This window comes from Furipterus horrens, unplaced genomic scaffold (assembly GCF_987537825.1).
Source record: "Furipterus horrens unplaced genomic scaffold, mFurHor1.1.pri manual_scaffold_1, whole genome shotgun sequence".
NCBI classification, from domain to species: Eukaryota; Metazoa; Chordata; class Mammalia; order Chiroptera; family Furipteridae; genus Furipterus; species Furipterus horrens.
Window position 1 is genome coordinate 8,775,878 of NW_028327171.1, and position 15,322 is coordinate 8,791,199.

At 56.9% G+C, this 15,322-nt stretch overlaps 1 long non-coding RNA gene across 1 annotated transcript; it reads left to right on the forward strand.

The window, feature by feature from the left end:
* Positions 1-1,886: 1,886 nt before the first annotated feature.
* On the forward strand, positions 1,887-9,777 carry LOC150020602 (uncharacterized). Its single transcript, XR_016511233.1, has 3 exons — positions 1,887-2,091; positions 3,117-3,269; positions 9,634-9,777. It is a non-coding gene; the product is annotated as an uncharacterized LOC150020602 (long non-coding RNA).
* Positions 9,778-15,322: the final 5,545 nt, after the last annotated feature.

A 15,322-nucleotide genomic window follows, 5' to 3' on the forward strand; every position in this document is an offset into this window, starting at 1 on the left:
CTAGCACCACCATCACCTCCATCATAACCATCACCAGCACCACCAGCACTGCCGCTATCAACATCAACATCACCACCATCACCACCACTATCAATATCACCATCACCACCATCATTATCACCGTCTAGTCACTGCTGTTTGGGGCGAGGTGTAGTAACTGGATATTTCTGTTTGCCCCATATAATTTCTCCAACGCTCTCTGCCTGCCTACACTGTGCTCCAGGAAGCTGCCCACCAGGTGGGTGACTTGGCCCACCTGGCTCTCTCACTTCCCGCGGGGGCTCAGCCAGTCAAAGGTGGAGGCAGGTTTCACACAAAGGGAGGCAGCAGAGAGAGGCACTGTGCTCTTTCACCAGCCTTGCTCCACCGCATTCCCACGGTGGCCTGTCTCCCCAGGTGCACAGGTCCTGCCAGGTGGCCCTTCCTGGGCCCGATGAACAGCTTTCCACCCCTGCCTTTCAGCCAGCTGGTCATGGCTCCTCTTGTCACAAATCCTTCGATGCCGCAGGAGCTCTGCTTGTTTCCCTCATCCCTGAAAATGCTCTTTTCATTAACAAATCTCTACTGCCACCCACCCCGTGAGTGAGCCATCTGCTTCCTGCCTGACTCTGAGAGATGGCATGTCAGTCCGTGGTGTGGTGGGCACGCACATACACATCCAAGGAGTCCTGGCAGCGCCTGTGCAGGCAGCCCCACCACTGCTTCCTGCAGAGCCTGCGCCAGGGATGTCCAGGCTGAGCTCAGGAAGGTGGCCTGCCCCTCGGGGCTCTTTCTGCTGGGCTAGAGCTGGCCCCTCTCATCTTTCCTCCCTGGCGTCCTCCTCAATCCCCTGCCCAGCCCAGTTTTGTGTTTACAAAAGCAGCTCCATTGTCTCTGGCTCTCTCACCTCCTAGTCTTGATTCCTGTCCTAGAGCTTCTGCTCAGACCTCAGGGCTCCGGCCCCTGCTGTCAGCTGGCCATGACCATCCAAAGACAACAAACTCTCTCTGTGCAGGGCCACTGAGCCCAATCCTCAGCCTCTCCCACCCCTGGACTTTGGACAAGAGGCAGAGGAGGGTGCCCAGCCCATCTGGAGGTTCTTCTGAGCAGGACAGGTTGTTACCACAGCAGGTTTCTGGGCCCAGCCCCTTTGATCTCCTTTCCTGAGGCTCAGGGACACCAGACTCATCAGAGCGGGGCCACTGGCTCTTGGAAGGGCTGTGCTCCCAGGGCAGGTTGGAGATTGGCTCCACTGGACGGGTGCTGCTGGAACAAGATGGAGGTTTCTGGTGCCGAGCCCACTGGGGGGGAGGGGCTAGCCTAGGGCTGGAGACCCTGCTTCACTTTCTCTGGGCTCCTGGCCTCTTCCCGCGCCTGGAGGTCCCTTTCCTTTCCTCCCAGATCTGAGCCTCAGTGTGACTGCATCCTTCATCATTCTTACTCGTTCCATGTCCCCTACCATTGGGTTTCCCTCCCCCTTCTTCTTTCCTTTGTGATGGTGACAGTAACAGCTACCACACCCCTGTGCCTGCTGACCACCAGGCCTATAAGTTCCATTGGGGTGGGGTCTCACCCTTTCCTCAAGAACAGCCTTCCCCACAGAAGCCATGAACTCTGTCCCCAGAGGTTGGGGAGAGGTCTCAGGTACCCACAACAAAGCCACCGTTTCTCTGAAATCTCATGTGTTCATGAAAAAAAATTAATTCCCATCTAACATTCTCCTCCACACCAACTGATGCTTCACAATGCATGTTCCCAGGAGGCACGCTCTCCAGCCCGTGGCTCTGTTCCCCCCTCCCAGAGCCTTTGGGTCCAAGTATCCTACTATCAGATGCTGGTGACGGCTCATGGCACTGACTGTCAGGTTGACTAAATGACAGTGCACTCGCCCTACCAACAAGCAGTGGAGCCAGACTCAGAGCCTGGTCTTGGCCAGCATAGGGCAGGGTGGGGGCCCAGTCACCCAAACAAAGGCCTGTTTACCAGGGCGGGAGGATGCCAGCAGCGGACCTGCCAGGCCCCTGGGATCCAGCCATGGGCTCACAATGGACAGCCTGTGTCCCAGCCATCTGATCCTCCTGGGGCCGTCCTGGGCCTGGTGCCATGGGCAAGGTGAGTAAAGGGGAGAAGGCTCAGTGAGGAGCCTCTGTGTCCTTGGCAAGGCCAGACACACGTGCATGGTCCTTAGAGGTCAGCCAAGATGGCATAGGCAGAGTGACAGAGCAGCCGAGTGTGGCGGGCAGAATAGTAGCCCCAAAGCTGTCCACATCCTAACCCTAGAAACTGTGAATATGTTACCTTGATGGCAACAGGGGAATTCAGGTTGCCAAGCCCCTGCCCCTAAAATGGGGGGCATTCCTAGCTTCTCTGGCTGGCACCAAGATGCTCAGCGGTCCCTCAAGTGGGGAAGAGTGATTCAATGTCAGAAGCAACATGAGAAAAACTTGACTGCCCTTTGCTGCTTTGAATGGGGGAGGGGGCCACGAGCCAAGGAGTGCATATGACTCTAGAAGCCAGGAAAATCAGAGAACAGACGATCCTCTGGAGCCTCCAGAAGGAACCAGCCTGTCCACACCTTGGCTTCAGCACAGTGAGAACTTTGCAGGACCTCTGACCCCAGAGACTGTAAAATAAATCTGTGTGTGGGAAGCCACTGAGTTTGTGGTCACTTGTTACTGCAGCCCCAGGAACTCCTGCACTGAGCTGTGAGACACATGGGAGTCTCAGTTCTGCCCCTGATGGTGTATGACCAGGAGGCAGTTACAACCTAGCTGAGTCTTAGACTCCCTGCATGAATCTCGAGGCCAATAATACCCCCCACGAAGGGCTGAGACAATTAAGCAGGACAATACATACACAGGCCCTCAGCACAGCTACTGTGCATAGGAAGGGCCGGCCCCTTCCTCTCCGGCACATGTGCCCAGGACACTGGTCACCCACTCATGTGGATTATCACTTGTTGCTGGGGCCAAGGGGATTGGGGGAGGCCTGTGGGGTGGGCAGTGGCAGGTGGGGCTGCTGGCCTGGAGACAGGAGGAGGGGACAGGAAGGGGAGCTGGGAGAAGGAAACTGTGTCCCTCCTCAGATGACCAAAGGCACGGATGTATGGCTCAGCCCTGGGTTTTCACTTCTTGCAGCCCAAATGGGTTACAGATGAAGGCAGACATCAATCTCATCTGGCCCCAGCCTGTGCATGGGGCACGGGGCATGGGGCACGAGCTGGACGGACCACCGCACAAGGAGCCCCAGAGTCCCGCAGCCTCTCCTGGTCGCCCGGACACCCTGCAAAGGTGAGCATTTTCTGTGAGGCCGGGATGTGGAGGGATTTGGGGAAGCACATGCAGGCGGGAGGTGCGAGGGTGCTCAGACGTGTGGCTGGGACGGACCGCTAAGGACAGGCTGCCCAGTTTCTCAACCTGAGAACCTGCTGCCGGCGCTGAAAACGTGTGGCCCTGACCTGAAGGCCCACCCGGATGTTCCTGAACAGACCGGGAAGCCCTGATGCCCCCGGGCAGGACTGGGGCTCTGGCTGGGGGCTCTCAGCCGGGGGCCTCTTGAGGAGAAGCTGTCTCAGAGCTCAGCCAGCAGCAGGCGGAGGCACAGAACTGCACACCATGTCCCAGGTCCACAGGAGAGCTGAGGTGCTTCTGTCCATAGAGACCCACAAGCCAGGCAACCACAGAGTGTGCTGGGGTCCCCCAGGGCTGCCCGGGGCTTTCCTGAGTGGCAAAGTGGGGAGCCCAGACCACAGCCGGGGAGGCCAGCTCACCCTCACCGCTTCCCGCCAGCATCAGAAACATGAGGCATGCGTTTGGGACCCCGGGGGATGAAGGGCTGCCTCCTCTCCACAGTTCAGGCACCCCCTCCCCACCCCAGGCTGAGGTCCAGGCCCCGGAGGTGAAAGGAAGGGGCCCAGGTCCTCCTGCCCCCTCAGGAGGGACCCGCCTGCCTCCTTCCTTTCTCGTCTCTCGGGTCACTGCTTCAGTCTCCCCCACCCCCACCCGCCTCTCCCAGGGGCGCCTGGGGGCTGGAAGCTGAGCACACGTGGCCAGATGCCCTTTCCACCGCCTCTCAGCGGCGTCACCTCCGCCCTCCCTGGAGGCCTCGACTGTGAGTCATGGTCTCTGCTCTGGGGTCAGGCAGAAGCAGCCTTGCTTGTTCAGACTTTGGCACCGACCCAGCAGGCGGCCTGCAGTGGGGTCCCAGGCAAAGGGCGTCTGCCCTGTCCCCGGGTCCTGAGCCAGCTCCAAGTTGTCTAGGCTGCTGCCCTCACGTGGCTGGCCGGCTCGAAGACTCGCTCAGCCAGCCCCACTGGCAGAGGGTAGGTCACGGTGGCGGTGGGTCATCTGAGGGAAGGCCTTGTCATCCTGGTGTGTGGCTCTGACCTGAGTGGCCCAGAGGTCATGCTCCAGCCCCAGGTCTTTGCTGGCCAGGAAGAGCAAGGACAGCTTCTGGCTCTTAGCAAGCCAGACTGTCCTGAGGTGGGCCTGGCCAGAGGTCACAGGGCGAATGACAGGCAGCAGAGCTGGGGTAGGAGAGTCTCCTGAAGTCACTCACAAGCTCTGGGGTGTGTAGAGGAGGCAGCCTACACTCTCGGCCTGTCCCTGCCTGAGCTGAACTTGGCCCATGCTGGCTCTCATCCTCTGGCCCCTTTCCTGACCTCGTCCCTGAGGTGCCTGGCTGGACCAATTAGATGAGATTATATTTAAGATGGGGGACAGTTTTTCTGTTGACTCATGTAGTAGACTAAATGGCGGCCCCCCAAAACAAATGTCAACCCAAACCCATGAATGTGAAACAAGGGCCTTTGCAGATGTGATCAAGGTCAGGATAGAGGTCAGCTCATCCTGGATCAGCATGGGCCTCAAATCCACTGGCAGAGGGAAGCCTCAGACGCACAAGAGAAGGCCCCGTGAAGACTGAAGCAGACAGCAGGTGACTTGCCCACAAGCCATGGACCGCCAAGGGGCCTCGGAAGGAACCAGCCCTGCAGACACCTTGACTTGGGACTTCTGTCCTCCAGAACTGTGACAAAATGGGTTGCAGTGGTTTCCCCTACCCGGTTTGTGGTTATCTGTTATAGCTGCCCCAGGAAATGGCACACCCAGGATGCTCCGAGTTAGGGACACCCTGGTGACTCAACTCAGAGCCCCGACGACCAGTGGCAGCATTGGCGTTGGGTGCAGGGGCTGGATGGAGGAAGAAGAGCCTCAGACACCCAGCCTGACAGTACACAGTGAGGAGGAGTGAGCATGGCCCCACCCACCACCCCTGAAACCAGAGCTCGGTCCCACTGAAACCCCGTCTGGGACATGTCCACCCACCTCAAGGACTGAGGGCACAGGGCCCCATGGGCCTGCTGCTTGGAGCAAGAGGTGCTCAGAGTCTGTAAACTGAGGCACCCCCGGCACACAGGCCGTTGGGCTGAGGAGCGGAGGGTGTGTGCAGACAAGGGCAGACTGAGGTGGGGTCAGGCTCTCAAGGGTGGTCCCTGCCAGGAGGAGTTGGGGGGTATCTTGTTGTCAGAGAGTGTCTTGAAGTATGGCTGGGCTGGGTGACAGGAGGACACCCCAGCTCACTTCAGCTTGGTGCGGGTTGAGTGGAGTTGGGGGCACACGATCTCTGAAGGATAAAGTGTTTGGTACCGGAGGTGACTCACTCACTATTGTTCCTGGCCTGAGTGGGAGGAGTGAGGGAGGAAAGAAGGCCCAGGAGGGCCACAGTGGGGGGCACAGAGGCAGCAGGGCCACACAAGTGGCCAGAGCCCTGGCTCTCTCCACCCAGGAAAACGCTCAGCCCACAGCTGGGCCCCTGAGGACGCCGAAGGAAAAGACACCAAGAAGCAAGCATGTTTCCACACACTGCCATCAGCTGCGGTTTTCATTAGGGTCCTCTGAGGGTCCTTTAATCTCAGTGAAATTGCAGGTTTGCCGTAGTGGCTAGGGCCCCGCCCAGTCCCTCAATTAGCTAGAGTCCTCTGGTGGCTGCTGGATGCAAGCCGCTGCCCTGGGAGCCCCCTGAGCCCCCTGGGGGAAGAGAATTGGCTTCCCCTCCTCCTCCTGCCTAACCTTGGATGCTTGCATCATGGAAACTGCTTCCAGAAACCCATTGCCTGAGCTGTCCAGCTCGCAGGGAGACAGGATCGAGATCAGCAGACAATACTTAGTGAACGTGCCGGCGGTCTCTCCTCAGGGACCACCCCCGCCCCCCACAGCTGTACCCCAGAGCTGTGATGTCACTGCTGCTCCCTGAGGCTGCCAGGCGCCTGGCGAGAAGCCACTCCTGGCCAGCTCAGCACTGACGCAAATCAAAGGCTTCCAGCTCTCCAAGCAGCTGCCACTCGCTCCGCCGGCAGCCCCGAGAGCCATGGCGGGGAGGGCGGCGGGCGGCGGGCTCCAGCGGCGGGCCTGGCATTTAAGATAATCAGCTGTTCTTTAAAAGGTGGCCAGCGTGGCATGTGGGGCTGCAAGGAGAGCCAGCCACTCTCGCAGCTCCTGGCAAAGTCAGCCACCCCATGGAGCTCCAAGTTCTGCCTGCCAGGCCATTGCCTGCTGCGTCTCCACACCCAGCCGGGTCTGGGGTCTTTTGCCCTAGTCATGGCTGTTTGCCAGAGTGGCACTAGAAGCATAGGAGGAAGGCAGGCCAGGCAGGCCAGGCACACCCACCCCAGGGAGGATGGGGCCAGGGACAGGGCAGCCTCTCTGTGGTGTCCAACAGGGTTGAGTCGGGTCGTATTTCCTCTGGGTCTCCTTACACCCTGAGCTTAAACAGCAGCCATCCAGAGCAGCTACTGCTTGGCCTCCTTTGGTCTCTCAGGGGCAGGTGGAGTCTCATCTTTCGGCAGATTCTCACGCGTGACACACATCGGGTGCTCCTCGGAGGAATGTGGGGAGCTGGGTGTGGCGATCATGAGGACCAAGAGTGTCCTTCCAGGCACCTTCATGCGAGCCATCAGGGGAACCTGGACTGCCCTGGGAAAAGCCACCCCCAGCCCCACGGCTCACACTGCCAGCCTGCCAGCGCATTCTGTTCTTCCTTAAACACACAAACACACATACTCATATGTGCACGCATGTGTGTGAACACAGCACATGGGCACACAAGGGCAATTACAGGGCGTGCACACACACAGTGTGCACACACATGCACACACATATGTGCACATGTGCAGTGCACGTGACTCGTAAGCACGCAAATACATGTGTGTGCACACACGCGCATGTGCACACACTCACATGCACAGTGGGTTCAGCAGCTCTCCATTTCCCAATCAGCACTTGTTGGAATAGACACGACACTGCTCAGGACTGACCACTTCCTGTACAACACAGGACCCTCTTCTCCTCTTTCTGCCCCCCCCATACTGTGCAGTCAAGACCACGACTGCCTGCCCATGGCTCACTGGACAAAGAAGAATGGTGTCCAGGGGCTGAGAAGAGCCTCCTGGGAGGGTGGAAGTGAGACGGCTGCTCATTGTCGGGTGGCAGGTCCCGGTGGGCAGGATGAGACAGGAGCCGAGGACAATGATGCCTAGGCAGCTCTGGGCCATTTTCCACATGGGTAGTCGAGGTGTGGGCCCAGAGCTGACAGGGAATGCTGGCGGAAACATCCAGAAGAGTGCAGCAGGACGGCAGTTGAGGTTAGGAAGGAGAACAAGCTGACAGGCAGGGTTCAGGCTGGGTGTCTCAGGAGAACCCATTCTGGCAGGTGCTTCAGAGCAGGGGTTGAGGCCCCTGGACTGGAACTTCTGCTCTGGGGTCAGCAGATCTCCATGCTTCCCTGACAGCCCCTGTCCTCAGGCCCCCCTGCACAGCAGCCCAGCCTGTCAGTGGGCACTGGGGCTCCTCGGAAACAGCTCTTTGCAGGAAGAGTGTCTCCTCCGTACCCCGCTTCCACTTCCCTCTTTCTGCTCTCTGGGCTGAACTTGGCTTTTGTTATGTTTTGTTTTGTTTTAATAACCTAAACAATTGGCACAGGCCGCATCAGCCTGTGGGCAGTAGGCCAATGGTCACGCTCCCCACGTGGCCGGGCTGGTGGCCGTCATGTGCAAGTGAGGACGGGACTGGGTAGGGGAAAGCTTGCAAGTTGTCCGAGAGGTGGCAGGACCCCCTCCCTCCACACTCCAAGTCTAGTCTTCCAGACAGGACAATCAGGAGGTGTTTGTCGAACAACATCCCCCCCCGCCCCCCAACCCTCTACAGCAAACAGGCCTGGCCACCCAGCCCGGAGCCCGACAGAGGGGGTGTTCCTTCCAGCTGAGCAAGACCCAACGTAGCCAACAGTTTCTGTTTTCCTGCCCACTCCCTGGCAGGCCTCGGTGGCAGTGCCCCAAAGTCAGTATTCCCACACGTTCCAGCCTGCCCTTCAGTTTATAAGACATAAATATTTGCTCTCCATTAAGAAAATAATCAGAAGTTATCCTTTAAGTGGAGTGTACACACCAGTGCCCTTCAAGAGCACATGCTGCTCTTTCTAAACGGGGGAAGGAGAAAGCCTGGCTGCGAGGCTCCTGTGAGCGAAACCAGCCCCCCACCCCAACCTCTGCCTCCAGCTGTCTGAATGTTCTGGAAGCCAGGGCACCTGGGGAAGGGAGTGACTGCAGGAGCCCCTGGCCTGAGACTAAGGCGGGAGAAGATTGTCCCCTCACTTCTCGAATGGGCAGCCACCCACCCATCTCAGCCCGGACTGAGTGGGGCTGGAAGGTGGCGGAGTGGGAAGCCCAGAGAATGCCCCAGGTGGGCAGGAAGGGGCCAGAGGGTCAATATTTTAGGCCCTGTGACCACATGGTCTGTGTTGCCACCACTCACTTTGCTGTTGCATCTTGAAACCCACTGTAGGTGAAACACAAGTGAGTGGTCATGGCTGCATGTCAGTCAAACTCTACCGATGGCCCGTGAGACTAGAATGTTGTATAATTTCAATGTGTCGTAACATCTTCTCCTTCCTCTCCTTCTCCTTCTTCTCCTCCTCCTTCTCCTTCCTCTCCCTCTTCCTCTTCTTCCTCTCCCTTTCCTTCTCCTCCTCCTTCCAGCCATTTAAAACCATTCTTAGCTGGTGGGTCAGAAACAAACAGACCCGATGTATGATTTAGGCCCTAGTTGGTGACTCTGATCTCATCTAAAGCTCCCATTTAGAGAAGGGGTGACAGACCTAGAGGCGGGAAGGGACTTGCTCAGGAGCACGCAGCACATGGCAGCAGGAGCCTGGACTGGGGCAGGTCACTGTCAGCCCTGTGGAACAGCCCCTCGAACTTAGCAGCAGCCTGTCCCTTTGGGGCACAGGCACGACCCGACTCTTTCAGTGGCTGAGGGAGCTGCCAGTCTCAGGACCCAGCCCACAGGGACTCCAGGGACTTGTGTACAGCCCGCCCCCTGGCTAGCGAGACTGGCCCAGGAGCAGAGTCGGGGCCTCCCTGGATGTGGGAAGAAGGGCTCTCCTTCCCCTGAGTCACCACGCAGGCCTTGAGGTGCTGTGGCCAGGACCCCCTTTCCTAGACCCCTAAAGGAGTCCCATCCGCAGAGGAGAGAAGAAGCCACCCCCCAGAGTGCAATGGTGCGAGAGGGAGCAGAGAGGTGTGGGGCTACCTGCCAGTGTTTCCAACAAACTCATGTTTTTGTTTCCGGTTATTCTGAGTTCGGATTTTGTTTTCGACAGCCCCCTCAAATCCTGATCTTCTGCGTCTTGAGCTGCCCCTGCAACCCCTGGAGGAGAGCCAGCCACATAGAGGACTTGGGGCTCAGAGGCACTCATTGTGAGTCAGGTCCTTGGAGCTCAGGGCAGGTCACCAGTGCCTTGAGGGGTCAGGGACCGGGATCGCAAGAGGAACAGGAACAAACACAGACATGCCCTGTGGCTCCGCAGACGCACCTGCACACCTGGGAGAGCGAATGACACACCAAGGCTACCCCGGGAAACCCGGCCCCGCATGTGGTCGCCTCCTTAGAGCTGCCCCAGCCAACAGACCCCGGACACACACCAGCCCTTGGACGGCGTCGTCTCCTGCATGTGGGCCTGGCAGACAGATACCTTTCTGCTCACACCTGCAGCCGTCGTCTTAATACAGCTTTGGTCCACGGCCCTGCCCTGCCCTGACCCCTGCAGAGGGTGCGGGAGTCCCACGCGGCCGCCTGCTGCCAGCAGAAGCAGGAGCCCGAGGACCGGGCAGCAGGCCGCAAGATCCCAAAGACTGCCATGTGCTAAAATCCCTCAGTGCTCTGGGACAGGAAACGCTTTAACCCTTAGCATTTTCCTGGCTGACAGCCACACCTGCTGGGAGCCATTGATCGATCTTCCGGGGATCTGAAACATCTTGTGGCAAGAACCGAGTGGGCAGAGACATGAATAAAAGAACAATGTTTTTAGATTAAAGCAACCCTTCTCTAAGGCAGAGGGTTTTTGTTTTTGTTTTTTTCATTTTCCCTAAAGAAAATCAGGGGCAAAGGCTTCAGGGGGCCAGCCGCTGGGCGTCTTCAGGGCAAGGAGGATCAGCCAGCAAGGCCTGGACACTGCGGCCTCATCTGGGGTCCGCTGACTGGGGCCCAGATGTTGTGTGAGCTCCCAGGGGGTTAAAGCTCCCACCCCGCCCACCACAGCACTAGGGCCTGGAGTCAGGGCTCCCGTGGGACCTGGTGGCTGTGAAGGCAGATGTGGTATGCAAATTCAGGAGGGTGAGAGAGCCACCTCCGTGATCCTCTCAGGGAAGCCTAGGCTGGGAGGGCAAGTCCCCAGGCCTACAGGGCTCAGCTGACACACCATCACTTTGGAACGTGTGCCATGTGGCCCCTCCAGGCTGTGTGCATGCAAGCATTGAACATGTCCCGAAGGACAGAGCCAGAGCCTGGGCCCAGGTGGAAACTTGGAGCAGCTCCTGGGAGTTGTCGGATGCAGACCTGGAGGCTTGGCTCCTTCTTCCACATCCCGGCTTGTCTTGCGGAATATTCTGAAGAGCTCTTGGTCAAGCAGGAAGAAGCAATAGCAGCTCAGCCTGTGTTCACTGAGGGCCATCCACCCGCCTGAGCCGCCTGTAGGGGCTCAGAGTAAAGGGGGTCCTTTAGATCTCTGCCTTTTTCGATTCGACTTCAAAATCATGTAGTATCTTAGTTTTTATTACATAGATGACTATGTATGTGTGTGATGAGTCAAATGATTAGCAGAAGTGTCTTTTGCCATCATTTCTAAACAAGGTTTCATATGTGATGATTTTAAAAACCTAAAGAAATGTTAATAAAGGTTTGAGTCCTCTGGTACTTTAACGGACCTCTTGAAGGCCACAGCTGGATCAAGGTTCTGTTCTGGATGCAGTGGGTACCTGGGTCAGCACAGGACATGATTCCAGAGTGATTCTCTTCACCCCCAAACTCACTTCCCTTTCCTTCCCGTCTTCCCTCCCCTCACTCCTTGCTTTCTTTCTCACTGTCTGTGTCTCCCTGCTCCCTGTCACACACACACACACACTCACACATCCACTCTCTTCTCCAGACAGAGCCCACAGTGACAGGTCCTCCTTGCCCCCACCCCCCATCATAGGTAGTCATGCAGGCAAGCCCTCTGGCACACCTGCGCCCCAGCATCCATGCCCACCCCAGAGGTGGCATGCTATGGATCCCGCTGAACCAGGATTGTCCAAGACCTTGGAACTCTGGGACAGATGTGCACTCCGGCCAGGCTCAGAGCTGGGTCATGGAGACGTGGAGGCCCGGGGAGCTCAGGGCTCTTTGGAGAGAATTGGGCTATTGAAAGTAGATGAGCAGCCCTTCCTGTTTGTCTGGGATGGCGGGAACACAGAATTTTTACTGCCAAAACCAAGGAAGTGCCGGGCAAACCGGGACGTCTGGTCACCCAAGTCAGAAACAGCACCCTGGGAAAGTCACAAGAGGTGGCTCTTCTGTGCGGCATCCTGAAAAAGAAGCATGGGCTCTGAGGTCTTGGGGACAGTGGAAGAGCTGCCTGAGGGGCACCTCTGGCTCCCACTTTGGCTGGTCCTGCCATTCTCAGAAATGAATCTTGGATAAGAGCCCAGGTTGGGCAACTTCACTGGATGTTGAATGAGGATCCTAGAGCAAAGTGGCCAACCCAGCACAGGTAACGGGAGATGAGACAAAGGCGATGTGGGCACAGAGAGGGCCAGGAAAAGGATGCGGAGACTCAGGCAGAGACTCAGACTCTAACAGAGCCAATATGATGGTTCACTCTCATGCCAAGGTCACCAGGGTAACAAGACAGATGGGGCTCCCATTCCACACAGCAGCATGCTCCCACCACCTCCCTGCTCTCCACCCCATTCTCACCTGTCTGGACCATGTTTCCTAGGGGCCAGGGGCTGCATTCTCTACCCAGGTGCTGGTGCCCATGGCTGCTCAGCCAGCCCTGCCCATGAAAGAGACAGCAAGAATATGGCAAGAGAGTCAACTCTTCTCCTGGCTGGTGTGGCTCAGTGGATTGAATACTGGCTTGTGAACTAAAGGGTTGCTGGTTCGATTCCTAGTCTGGGCATATGCCTGGGTTGCAGGCCAGATCCCCAGTTGGGGGCGTGCAAGAGGCAACCACACATTGATGTTTCTCTCTCTCTCTTTCTCCTTCCCTTCCCCTTTCTCTGAAAATAAATAAATAAAATCTAAAAAAAAAAAAAATAGAAGGAAGGGTCAACTCTTCCTGCTTTGGGTTGGCATCACTGGCCACTGGGATCTTGTCCTTGCACTGCTCAAGGAGTGTGGCCCCTGGTCAGCACACCCAGAATCCATGGAAGCTCAGCTCTAACAGCCATCTTCACAGGCTCAGAGGGCCAAGAGAAACCCCTGGCCCCCGGGGGCGCCCCTCCTGCCTTTCCCTCCTCCACACCCCATCAGCTTCATTCTCTCTGCCAGATCCGGGTAGGCAGTTACTGGTGTTCAAGACCCTCTGTTGGAACATCCACACCAGCTGGTTTTCCTCATGGGACCCAGAGTGAGAAAGTGCCCAGGCCAGGGAGAGCCACGCGGTCACACCCACGTGCTCCTCACCTCTTCCTCCTGCAAACACTTGTCTCTGGAAGGGAGACCTCACTGAATATGCCCCCTGTGGTGCTTTGGAACTTGAAAGCATACGCCACTACACAAAATACGTATAAAAATGGGCTGTTGGTTCAAAAAATGAAGTTTGAACAAATGATTTTAGAAAAGACCCTGTCCCTTGAGTCAGACAGTCCCCTGGGAGCACGCACACATAGGCCAGGAGACATGGAGTGTCAGGACAACTCCAGGCCACTGCAGACCCTGTAAACTCAGGGAAGCTGGGCCCCAAGCCTCCAAAGCCCCAGGGCCCATGACCTGTCGCTCTTCCGGGTGAGGGTGAGGGTGAGGGTGAGGGAGGCTCTCCCCAACCCGGAGGCCCTGGAAGGTTCTCTGGGGTTCTGGCGAGTGTGCCTGCTCATTTGGCTGTAATGAGTAGGTGCTGCCAGGATCGGATGTGCCTAATGACAGGCGGGCGGGGCTGCCCTGCTAGCCGACCGCCCAGACCCACTTCAAAGCCACACACTGGCAGCGGGGAACACTGGTGATCGGCCTCCTCCTGCATGTTTGCGCCTCCAGCCAGCCAGAGGAGCCTGGCGGCAACCCCTCGGTGCAGCGTGGAGGAAGCGCTGGTGTCCTAGCCCCCATGGGACAGGCCACGCAGCAGCCGGGAAGCTGATCGGCCCAGCCATCCATCGTCAGCAGCGGGTAGGATGGAGCTCTAGGGCCTGAGCAGACAGGGGCTCCAAGGTGAGGTTCACAACCAAAGACTGATCACGGAGCCTTAAAGAAATAGGACATTTTATATTTTTTATTTTAAAGATATGTGCGTCTTGACAGTGACTTATCTGCTGGAATCTGGTTTTGGTGTTTCTTTGTGGAAAGCCTTGGCCTATCTGTGCTAAGGACAGGGCTTGGAAGCCCCTGCAGAGACCGGTCTCTGTGGTCCTGGCCTGCTTGTTCTCTGCTCAGAGGCCTCTTCATTCCTTCCCATCAGCTCAAGGCCCACTGCCCTTGTGGCCAGCACAGCAGGGCAGAAAGACCCTTCTTTCTAGGTCCTTTCTAATGCCTGGTCACAAGGCCTTTTCCCCTAGGAACGGACAGATCCTACAGCTGACTCCGGGTGTCAGTGGCCCAGCCTCTTAGCCCCCAGGCACACACTGCAAAGGGCCAGCCTAGGTTGGTGTCTCTTCTAGAAATTTACCAGCTGCATTGGAGTCTGGAAATCCTCCGGCTGTATCTCAACAATACTAGTCTCTGAGAAAACAAACTCTTAGTCTCTGCCCTTTAAAGGCAGATAAAAAACATAGCAAATGTAGAATACTAAAATTCATTTTCTAGCAGTTTCACGAGCTGTAGATGTCTTTCCTGGCCAAATAATAAAGTGGCAGGCACTGGGCTTCCTCACACAAATAGGAATCTATCCCCCAAAGGAGTGAGCTGCAACACTATTTCCTATTCATTAAACAAACACACAAGACAATGTGCTAATTTTAAAAATAATGCACTCAGAAAGAAATTAGCGAGGTGACATCAGCAAGATGGCAGACAAGGAGGTCTCAATTTTATCCTGCACCCCTCCCCCCAAACCAACAAACACAATCAATAAACAACTGCTACTGAAGAAAAGAACTCGGGGAGAACTCTGGAGAGTAAGAAAGAAGCTCGAGAAACCCAGATCCACACGAAAACCAAGGATGGCCGCATAGAAAAGCGTAACAAGCGTTTTACTTTCACCCCGCCCCCCAGTCTGGCACCCTTCAACACCCAGAAGGATTTCCTTGGCGTGACCTCCCCCCATGAGGGAAAAGAAGAGCAGGAGACCCCAGCAGCCCTCATCATCACCGCAGACACCCACAGTTTATTCCTAAGGATCCCCACGGTCTTTGCCGGTGCTGAGCCCAGCTGACAGAGCTGCCTGAAGTTTCTGCTGCTGCAACCTACCTGCCACCCAGAGAGGGAATGAGCAGCTGCACCATCCTGGAAAAGAGCGACCACTGCACCTTGCCACCTGCCGGGGGCTGTCGCCACCACGCACCGCTCACAACTGTGCACACACCCTGGAACCCTGTTTTACAGCAACTCTGCCCATGCCTCAGACTCAGGGCTGGCTGTCCCCACGTGTGCACCCACACGCTGGACCCATCACAAGGAGAGCTCCCCTTGGCCAAGAAGAACAGGAGGATCCCAACAGCCTTCACCACTGAAGACTTCAACAGCCCTTGCTGCTACCATGGACACCTGTGGCCTTGACAGACATTGACCCCGCCTGACATAGTTCCATGGATGCGATCTGAAGAGCCCAGAGCTATCATCACAATTAAGGGGGGGAAATGAAAGCTTTCTCTCTAAGATCT